Here is a 10,306-nt window from a genome sequence, read left to right on the forward strand (position 1 = left end):
TTCGACTCTTACTCCCCCCCCCCCGCTGCAAAGGGGCGCACGACTTTCACCTTCGACTCTCACCTCTCCTCCCCCTCTGCAAAGAGACACACGACTTTCATAATTGTTCTGTTGCACATGAGTTTCGACTTTCCACACGAAGCAACTGTCACTCCCTCCTCCTCCCTGCCTCGGAGCGGAACAAATATTAGGGGTTTGCATTAAAAGCCGCTGTTTTTTCTTTATATTTGAGCACTTATTTCAATAACAAAATATATGAATACCTCAATCAAAGTATTTTCCCTCGGAAGCTATGACTTTTTGCCACTTTTCAGGCAAAAGTTGAATTCCACGACGAAAGAATAGTCTGTCTTTTGAGTCAATCCATTCAGCAACCCAATTTTCGACTTCGCTATAATTATGGAAGTGTGTATCTTCTAGAGCATGTTGCATCGATCGGAACAGATGATAATCGCTTGGTGCTAAGTCCGGAGAATACGCTGGGTGCGGGAGAATCTCCCATTCGAGATCTATCAGTGTTTGTTTCACGGCTATAGCAACATGCGACCGAGCGTTATCATGGAGTAAAATCACCTTTCGACGATTTGATGCAATTGATGGTCGTTTTTGCATCAAATTATCATTCAAACGTTCCAATTGTTGTTGATAACGCTCGGTGGTGATTGTTTCGTTCGGTTTAAGCAGCTCATAATACACGACACCTTCCATATCCCACCAAATACACAGCATTGCTTTGTGATCGTGGATATTTCGCTTTGGAGTCGATATTGATGGTTGGCCAGGATCAACCTATGATTCTTTGCGTTTTGGGTTGTCGAAAAAGATCCATTTTTCATCACCGGTCACGATACGCCACAAGAAACTCTTCTTGTTATGCTTTGCAAGCAAAGAAATTGAGATGTTTAAACGGTTGGCAATGGCATTTTCGGTCAATTCATGTGGCTGCCACCTTCCTGCTTTTCCTTCTTTCTGAATCTTTCCCATAGCTTGTAAACGTCGAAAAATAGTTGATTTATCGACTTTCAGTTGTTGAGACAATTCTTTGAGTGTTTGAGCTGGATTTTCTTCCAATAGAGCTTGCAGTTGTTCATCTTCGAATTTTTTCGGTTGACCTGTTCGTTGTTTGTCGTGAACGTCACAATCACCACTTTTGAATCGTCGAAACCAGTCTCTACATACTGTTTTCGATGGAGCAGATTCATCATAAATTTCCGCAAGCAATCGATGAGTTTCAGCTGCACTTTTTTTCAAATCAAAATAGTGTAAAAGTACACATCGGAAAAACAACTTATCACGTTCCATTTTAATTCAGTTATAGAAAAGCACATATGTAAACAAGGATGACGTCTGTTGACTGAATTTTAGTAGGAAATGTTCACATTTAAAAATGATATAAGTAGCAGATGTCTCTGACCATAGCATACGCAGTTACTGCCATCTAAACGTGAACAGTGGCTTTTAATGCAAACCCCTAATATATAAAATGTATTTGTTTTCATTTTGAAATTCTACATCTGTCCTGAATAATACTTATATACACTATATTGAAATCATATATCAGTATATGTTGGAAACCACAGTAAGAGTATTATCATATATACCAGTGCTCGGAATTAGTTGCCCATTTCAGGCAGATTCCTGAGGCGACTCCCACTACCAATCGAGACTCGGCGGCCGAGTAATTACGGTAACTACAGTATTATAATAATTGCTTACTATATTATTCCTTATTATATTAATATAGAATATACATATAATATGTTAATAATAAAAAATTTAAATATTATAAGGCTGACTTGCTTATGACTTTGCTTATATGGTTTTTTTTTCCGAAATTCGAGGCTTTATTGTAAAAAACTGGTTATACATTTATGATTTAAAGTATTGTCCATCGGCTACTACTTTCTCCCATCTTTCGGGCAGCATACGAATCTCGCGTTGAAAAAACTGGTCATCTTTTGAAGCGATCCACGAATCGATCCAATTTTTTACTTCTTCATAAGACCGGAAGTGCTGGTCAGCCAGGTCGTGTGCCATTGATCGAAACAAGTGATAGTCAGAGGGAGCAACGTCTGGAGAATACGGCGGGTGGGGTAGGACTTCCCATTTCAACGTTTCCAAGTATGTCTTGACCACTTTCGCAACATGGGGTCGAGCATTGTCATGCTGCAAAATCAGTTTATCGTGTCTCTCGTTGTATTGCGGCCGTTTGTCTTTCAATGCTCGGCTCAAACGCATCAATTGCGTTCGATACTGATCGCCTGTGATTGTTTCAGTCGGTTTTAACAGCTCATAATATACTACGTCGAGCTGGTCCCACCAAATACACAGCATGATCTTAGAGCCGTGAATATTCGGTTTGGCCGTCGACGTGGAAGCATGGCCGGGAACTCCCCATGATTTTCTGCGCTTGGGATTATCGTAATGAACTCATTTTTCGTCCCCAGTCACAATGCGATGCAGAAATCTCTTCCGTCTTTGCCTTTCAAGCAGCTGTTCACAAGCAAACAAACGTCGTTCAACATCTCTCGGCTTCAACTCGTACGGCACCCAATTTCCTTGCTTCTGAATCATTCCCATGGCTTTGAGACGTTTTGAAATGGCTGATTGAGTCACTCCTAATGATCGTGCCAATTCTTTTTGATTTGACAAGAATAATGCCTTCAATTCTGCATCTTCGAAAATCTTCTCTCTTCCATCGCTATGCTGGTCTTCGACGTGAAAATCACCGTTCTTGAAGTGTTGAAACCACTTATGACACGTTCTTTCACTAATAGCGGCTTCACCATAAATATTTGAAAGCATTCGAGCCTCAGCCGCAGATTTCTTCATATTGAAGCAGAAAATTAAAACCTCCCGCAAATGACAAGAATTTGGCTCGTAAACTAACATTTTCAATCGAGAATAACTTTATGATGCAGACACAAATCGACTAATGTTTCTTTTTGGATTATGTTGACAGATTTCCAAGTTTATTGTGTGACGTCTATGATCTATTTATCGATCACCACTTACCGCTAAAGCCATCTATACGAAAACCGAATATGCAAAGTCATACACCTAATAAAATAAAAATCATGTAGGAAAGAAAATATTTTAATGATATTTGCCGGAAGATATGCTCCCAGCATACTTTTTGTATCGCGACGCTCCTGGAGCACAGCGTAGGCCCCAGTGGACTCGGCCGCCGAATTTCGAGTGGTAGTGGGGGTCGCCTCAGGAATCTGTCCGAAATGGGTAACGAATTCTGAGCACTGATATATACAATCATGTTGTTTCAGGAATTCATTTATTTAACGCATAACACACACTATGACGATTTAACAAATTATTTAAATGCTAAAGGAATGCTTCGAAAATGTATTACTTGTCTACGGTGTACTAAAGAGATCCAATTGAAACCGGACAATTCGCTTATAATGCATTGTACTAATACGTATTATAAACAAATACATGGATGAAAACGTCAAAGAAAACATGCAATTTTAAATTAAGTGCATTAACAAATACATGGTTTTCAAAAGCACATTTGAATATAGTAAAAATATGTCATATTATTTGCTATTTTTTAATGATGATTTCACCACGACAATAATTACTACAAGCTGAAGTATAAATTACGTCATCTACTGCTGTGGATTGGATCAATTTTTTGCCGTGAAGTAAGTGCTATTAATTGATGTAGAACAAATTTTCAAATCATTATATTGTTTACATTTTATAGTTACTAAAATCAGTAATTGACTGATACCAATAAACCATTAGGCGATCCAGGAATTATTGTTGAAATAGACGAAGCAAAATTTGGACGTCAAAAGTATCACAAAGGCAGGTTAATTGGACAATGATTATTTGGAGGTATAGAAAGACAATGTGATCGTTTATTTGTCGTTTTAGTAGCAAATAGAACAACGAGTACATTAATACCTCTAATTCGTCATTATATTGTACCTGGAAGTATAATATGTAGTGATAGTTGGTATGCTTATGATGCTTTGTCTAATGAAAATTATATACATCAAACTGTGAATCATTCTTGTAACTTTGTGAATCCTGTCAATGGAGTTCATTCAAAATATTGAACAATTGTGAAGTGATATACGTAATGGAATCGCTTTGGTACGCGAGAGTATTATTACATACATTATTTAACTGAATTCATTTTTAAACGAAAATATGATTATTCATTTAGTATTGATAAATTTTTGAAATTATGTCTATTTCTATCCAATTAATGAAATTACTAAAGAAAATAATAAGTTTATTACAAATTCTAAATAAATGTTATTTCAATATAACAACATCAAGTTGTATTCTCATAATATTGTTCAATAAAGTATTGAAAAAAGTCATACGAAAAGATGTTATTTGTTAAACTTTTTTTGTTTATACTTGAAGATGAGAGTCGTACGCCTCTTTGTAGGGGGGAGGGAGAGGTGAGAGTCGAAGGTGAGAGTCGTGTGCAACTTTGTAGGAGGAAGGAGGGTGATGAAAAGTTATATTCCCTTAATCAGTTCATTCCACACCTCTCTCGCTGCTCAGAGTTATCTGACTTTTCATGTAAAACAGTGAAATAATTATTAACTTTAACTGTTAATAACTTTTTAACGAGTAACGGCTAAAACTTGTTGGAAGTCACTCAGGGTCATAACCTTGACAGCATGTGTCATCGGAGCTACTTCCTCTATTCTGAATAATTACCAAATATTTATATTTGATTGAGATATGGCGAGTTAAACACAAAAAATCTATAGAAATTTTTTTATTTTATAAATTAATTTTTTCGTTTATAACTTGAAAACAAAAAAGTTACAAATTTGGTTTAAATACGAAAAAGATGCGTTATGTAATTCTTTACAAGAATCAATGGTCAAAATTGAAATTAGAGCGATATCCAAAATTAATCCTGTGGATTATTCCGCGAAATCCACACGTATTCTTTCATAGAATCCAGCCTCTCAATTATATGTATATATATATATATATATATATATATATATATATACACACACATGGTGTCTCTGAAGATGGGTTGGGGCCACATGGGGGGGAGAATGGATCAAAGGGAACAAAAAATTTTTATACCATTTTGAGATACTCGCTGTAGTTTTCGAATTAGAAAAGGAAATGTCTAAGCCAATATGCGATTAAGCCGCGCCGCGCGAATTCGGCTCGAGCAGCAGCGGCGGCGGCGCGCAGAGAGGGGCGCGCAAAAAGTGTTTCGTCGCCGCTCGAGTGTGGGCCGTCCTACGAATTCGCGCGGCGCGGCTTAACCGCATATTGGCTTAGACATTTTCTTTTCTAATTTAAAAACTACAACGAGATCTCAAAATGATATAAGAATTTTTTGTTTCCTTTGATCCATTCTCCGCCCCCAATGTGGCCTCGACCCATCTTAAGAGACACCCTGTATATATTGGGTCATCTAAAAAGTATCCGCGGTTTTTTGTCACTAGATGGTGTTGATGGTCAACACCATCTAGTGATAAAAAACCGCGGATACTTTTTAGATGATCCTATATATATATATATATATATATATATATATATATATATATATATACACAGGATGTCATGAATATACGGCCCCACTCGTCCCGAGCAAATAGAATGGATTAAATTGAGTAGAAAAGAGATATAATGTTTAAAGACAATCGAATACGCGCGTACTACCTGACCTACTATTGCCGAAGATACGGCCCACTAAGCACACGGCACGCGGACCGCGAGAAGCGGAGATGGCCTAGCAGGCGCGCCGCGTCGTTTGAGCTTAGAGGCTCACGGTGGTGAGCCCTGCTCCTCGCGGCCCGCGCGCTCGGTACCTTCGGCAATAGTAGGTTGTTGGAAGTACGCGCATATTCGGCTATCTTTAAATGGTAATATCTCGTTAATTATTGCGAGCATTGCAAAATGGTAGAGCACTTTTCTATTCAGTTTTAGTCCATTCTACCTGCTCAGGACGAGTGAGGCCGTATATTCATGACACCCTGTATACTGGTGAAAATTGGAAACAATCAATGTAGTTTTATTGTTAAAATATTATTGATTAGCAGCTTCACATTTCAAAATATACATGAGAAAGTTATAAAAAATGATTGGAGATTCAAAAAAATGATTGGAGATTCAAAAAGCATATTCCGAAAGAGCTTGGGAATCTCTAGGAGATTCACCTCTTCGATTTACATACGACAATTCTTATACTCGTAGAACTTCTGAACGTTTTCTTCTTACGAGAAGCAAGTCCATCTCGTGGCGAAATCGTACATGAAAATGGCAGATCTTCCTTGGTTTCTGCTGCTAATCTGCCGTCAGGTTATGTCAGCAGTTTCTGCTGGTAAACTGCTGTCAGGTTATGCAGCAGACTCTGTTCGGTTTCTGTCACCAATTTGCTGGCATAGCATGTCATGAGGCTTTATAATATGTTTTACAGCTGTTTGCTGAAATTGTCTGATAGTACAAACTTAGTAGAGTGTACAATTTGTTGCCTTTCTGCAATCAGAAATTAGTAGCAGACTCTGCTCAAAATCTCTTCAGATTTTTTGGCTTTCTGGTAAATAAATCTATCCGATTGCAATGAACATTTCTAGAAGGTATTTATTGCTTATGATGATTTTAACTCATTCTTATAATTATATAATTATAGTCTACTTGATTTAGTTTTTATAATAAAACATGAACAGATGATCATTGCATTGGAGTAATCAGTTTTAACATTAAGCTAATTGTTCGACGTCTCTGTCAATTATGTATTCAACACCGAGTGACATTGATGGGGTGAAAAGAGAGAACAGATTTTGTACATTGCGTTTTATCATGTTATTTTATATAATTAGATTAATTATATGTATTCATTCGAATATTAATTGTTCAACTTGCGAATTTATTACCATTTTATGGAACTATTTTTATATACACCGATACATTGGTAATGACCTAATTGGTCGAAACGTTTGTTTTATTTTATTTTATTTAAAATATGAATTTGTTTTAGTCAACTAATCCAGCTTTTGCTCGTATACCTTTGTGTTATATTGTTTTAATATAAATAAATTTTCGGACAACACATTTACTAAATCTTGCAAATTTTTATATTAAACCTTGCGAATTGTTTCAACATTCGCTCTGTTCTGTTTTTTAAACACGATGGGAGACTTTTATCCTTATTTGATATATTAGGTGTAGTAAAAAGAAATCCATTATTTTTCCAATAGCTGGATCTCGTCTACGCGTGATACAGATTATTAAAGCCATCTATTGGAAAAATAATGGATTTCTTTTTACTACACCTAATATATATATAGTTTATTTCAATTAATTAAATTATATTTTTTTTATATTATGTACGCATTCATTTTCTGTTAAAGAGTTTTTTATTATTAAATTGAAGCATTTGATTTAAAGATGTCAAAACCACAAAGCTATACGAGTATACTTTAGAATTTATAAAAAATTTTTTTTATCCTTAAAAACATTTTGTATTTAAGTATAATTTTTGAAGGTTCGTAGGAGGTCCTGCAAAAATTCCAACTGGATTTTTTCAGGGTGAACAGACCTACAATTTGAGGAGAGTAATGACTCATTTGAATACTTGGAATCTTGCTAAAATCGACTTTCAATTCAAAATTTGATCATTTTTTTCACATTAATAGGGCTATATTTCTTAAAGCATATATCGTAAAGATAAATAAATTATTGTATCGTGTTCAGCGACCAAAAAAACATACAGTACCACATTTAAAATCCGGATTAAGTCATTTTTGCATCAAATCAATCATGTATTAAGGAAAATTATAACTTTGATTTAAAAATTGTTTAACAGCAACCTCTAAATCTTAATATTTTTTGATAAAAAATTTAAGGGTGTTCTTTTGGCATGAAATAGAAGCTGTTTCGAGTTCTCTCTCTCTCTCTCTCTCTCTCTCTCTGAGAGCTTAAAAAAAATTTTTTTTCTTGCAGTCTAATGTACACACACACACACACACACACACACACACACACACATAAGATGTTTAATAAGTAATGATAAAACTCTCGCATAAATATAGAGCGGATTAAATTGAATCGAAAAGTCTTGTACTGTTTTATAATTTTCGCAATTGTTAACAGGATATTAATTACTAAATATCGCTGAATATTGGTTTTTAATATTTTACTCAAGTACTTCACAGACAAATAGCATGTATCAAAAATTGTTTTTCTTCTCATAGATTCTTCTCATAGTTCTGAGAATTTTTTCAGAATTTTTTAGTATCGCATTTTTTCATGTTAGTAAAAATAGTTGCCAATAAGAAAATGCAGTACTAAAAAGTTGATAAAAAATTCTGAAAAAATGTTAGAATTCTGAGAAGAAAATCAATTTTTGTCTCTTGCTATTTTTTTTTGTAAAGTTGATAGTATATGAGTAAAAAATTATTGAAAATTAATATTCAATGATTTTTAGGAATTGATATCTTGTTAACTATTGCACAAATTGCAAAATGGTAGAGAATCTTTCATACTCACACAACTCAGTTTAATCCACTCTATTCCTATGTGAGAGTTTTTATCATTACTTACCAAACACACACACACACACACACACACACACACACACACACACACACACACACACATACACACACACGCACTCGCACGCACTCGCACACACACATACGTACACGCACACGCACACGCACACGACACGCATACGCACACGACACGCACACACATACACATGGTGTTCTAGTAGTAATACTAAGTAAAAAATTTTAAGGAATGATGATTCGTCACAGACAATTTAAGATAAAAACTTCATATGATCTTATGTTGGAAACTTAATTTGAAAAAGTTATTGGGTATTACAATTTTCGTTTTTTTTTAATATAAAAAATCATTCAAGTTTTTTTAATGAAACTTTATTTAATATCAAATACTTTACTCCAAAATTTTAATTATCACTCGAATTATTTTGATAATTCGAGTGATTATCGAAATTTTTAAAAAGAAGTTTTTCCTTCAACTTTGACAATATCTTTGAAATTAAGCCATTCCAAACATATGATCATATGAAATTTTCGTCTTGAATTTGTGAGTAGGAATGGGCGATGTTTAAGAAATTACTTTACGAACAAAATGCTGCTCTCCTTATATTTTTGTCCAGATTCTTGTTTACAAGTAAATGCTCTCCGCCGGAGCCCTTCGTTGGTGGAGATGTGTAATTTATTGTATGTGAAAGATTTCAGAAATAACTCAACTGAAATATTTAAAATTTATTACATGTGAAAAATTTCAGAAACAGCTCAATTGCAAGGTTTGCAACTTCTTTCATATGAAATGTTTCAGCTATAACTCGATTGAAAGTTTTGTAAAATTATTTTCATGTGAACACAATTTCAAAAATATTTCTTTTGCAACATTTTATATGACATATTTCAAAATTCTTTCAGAATTGTTGCATATGAGATATGAAAAGTCGAAATGATTTTGAAATCTTACTGAAAATTTTTTGCAATAATCAGTGCTGTATGGGAAGTATTATAATAAGGAAATCAACATATTGGATTGGCTTTTGCTTATATTATGATTTTATGGTCTTTATTGAGATTGGCCAATTCGCTTACGTTTCACTACTTAAATTTTTTTATGTATCATGGCCCTAACGCATAAACATACGCAATCACAGATGAAATGAAAGTTTGTTATTTACATTACAGCTTTGTCTCGAAAAATGACAATTGGCATTATTGGCAACGTCAGTTATGTAACATCAGTTCTACTATGAGTTGTGTCAATCTCATTACTCAAAACAAAAAGGACTAATATGTCTCTTACGACACATTTACCTGAGGAGTATTCTCATCCGAATACTCCTCAAATGTTTTGTTAACCTTGTTTAATAATCGGTGAACAACAAGGATAAACTGATACCTAGATAGGAATTCTAACATAGCTCTAAGAGTTTGATAAAAAATATATACAGTGTAATATTTTGCAACAACATTGATGTCATAAAAGATCCATCTTGATATATCAATTAATTCTGTAACATCGATTGAAATCATTGATTATTTCGTAGAAAAACATTGATATAATTGATATTATCGCCTATCCCTATGTGTGAGGAATCATCCCTTAAAATCTTTTAGTGCTTTTATTCAATATATCCTGTGTATACTATTGTATGTATATATGTATATTGTATGTATATGCATGTAAGTATGTGTGTGCGTGCGTGTGTTTGTATCAAATGTGCACTGAAAAAATTCATGTAATTTTATATAGAAATTACATGTTCGCGATCAGAAAATTGCTTAAATATGATTGGAAA

General features: G+C 34.4%; 1 protein-coding gene across 3 annotated transcripts in view; it reads left to right on the forward strand.

The window, feature by feature from the left end:
- Window positions 1–10,306, forward strand: part of LOC105151380 (uncharacterized) — a 159,356-nt gene that overhangs the window by 135,409 nt on the left and 13,641 nt on the right. The window lies entirely within an intron of this gene.

Source organism: Acromyrmex echinatior, chromosome 10 (assembly GCF_024713525.1).
Source record: "Acromyrmex echinatior isolate Ae372 chromosome 10, ASM2471352v2, whole genome shotgun sequence".
NCBI lineage: Eukaryota > Metazoa > Arthropoda > Insecta > Hymenoptera > Formicidae > Acromyrmex > Acromyrmex echinatior.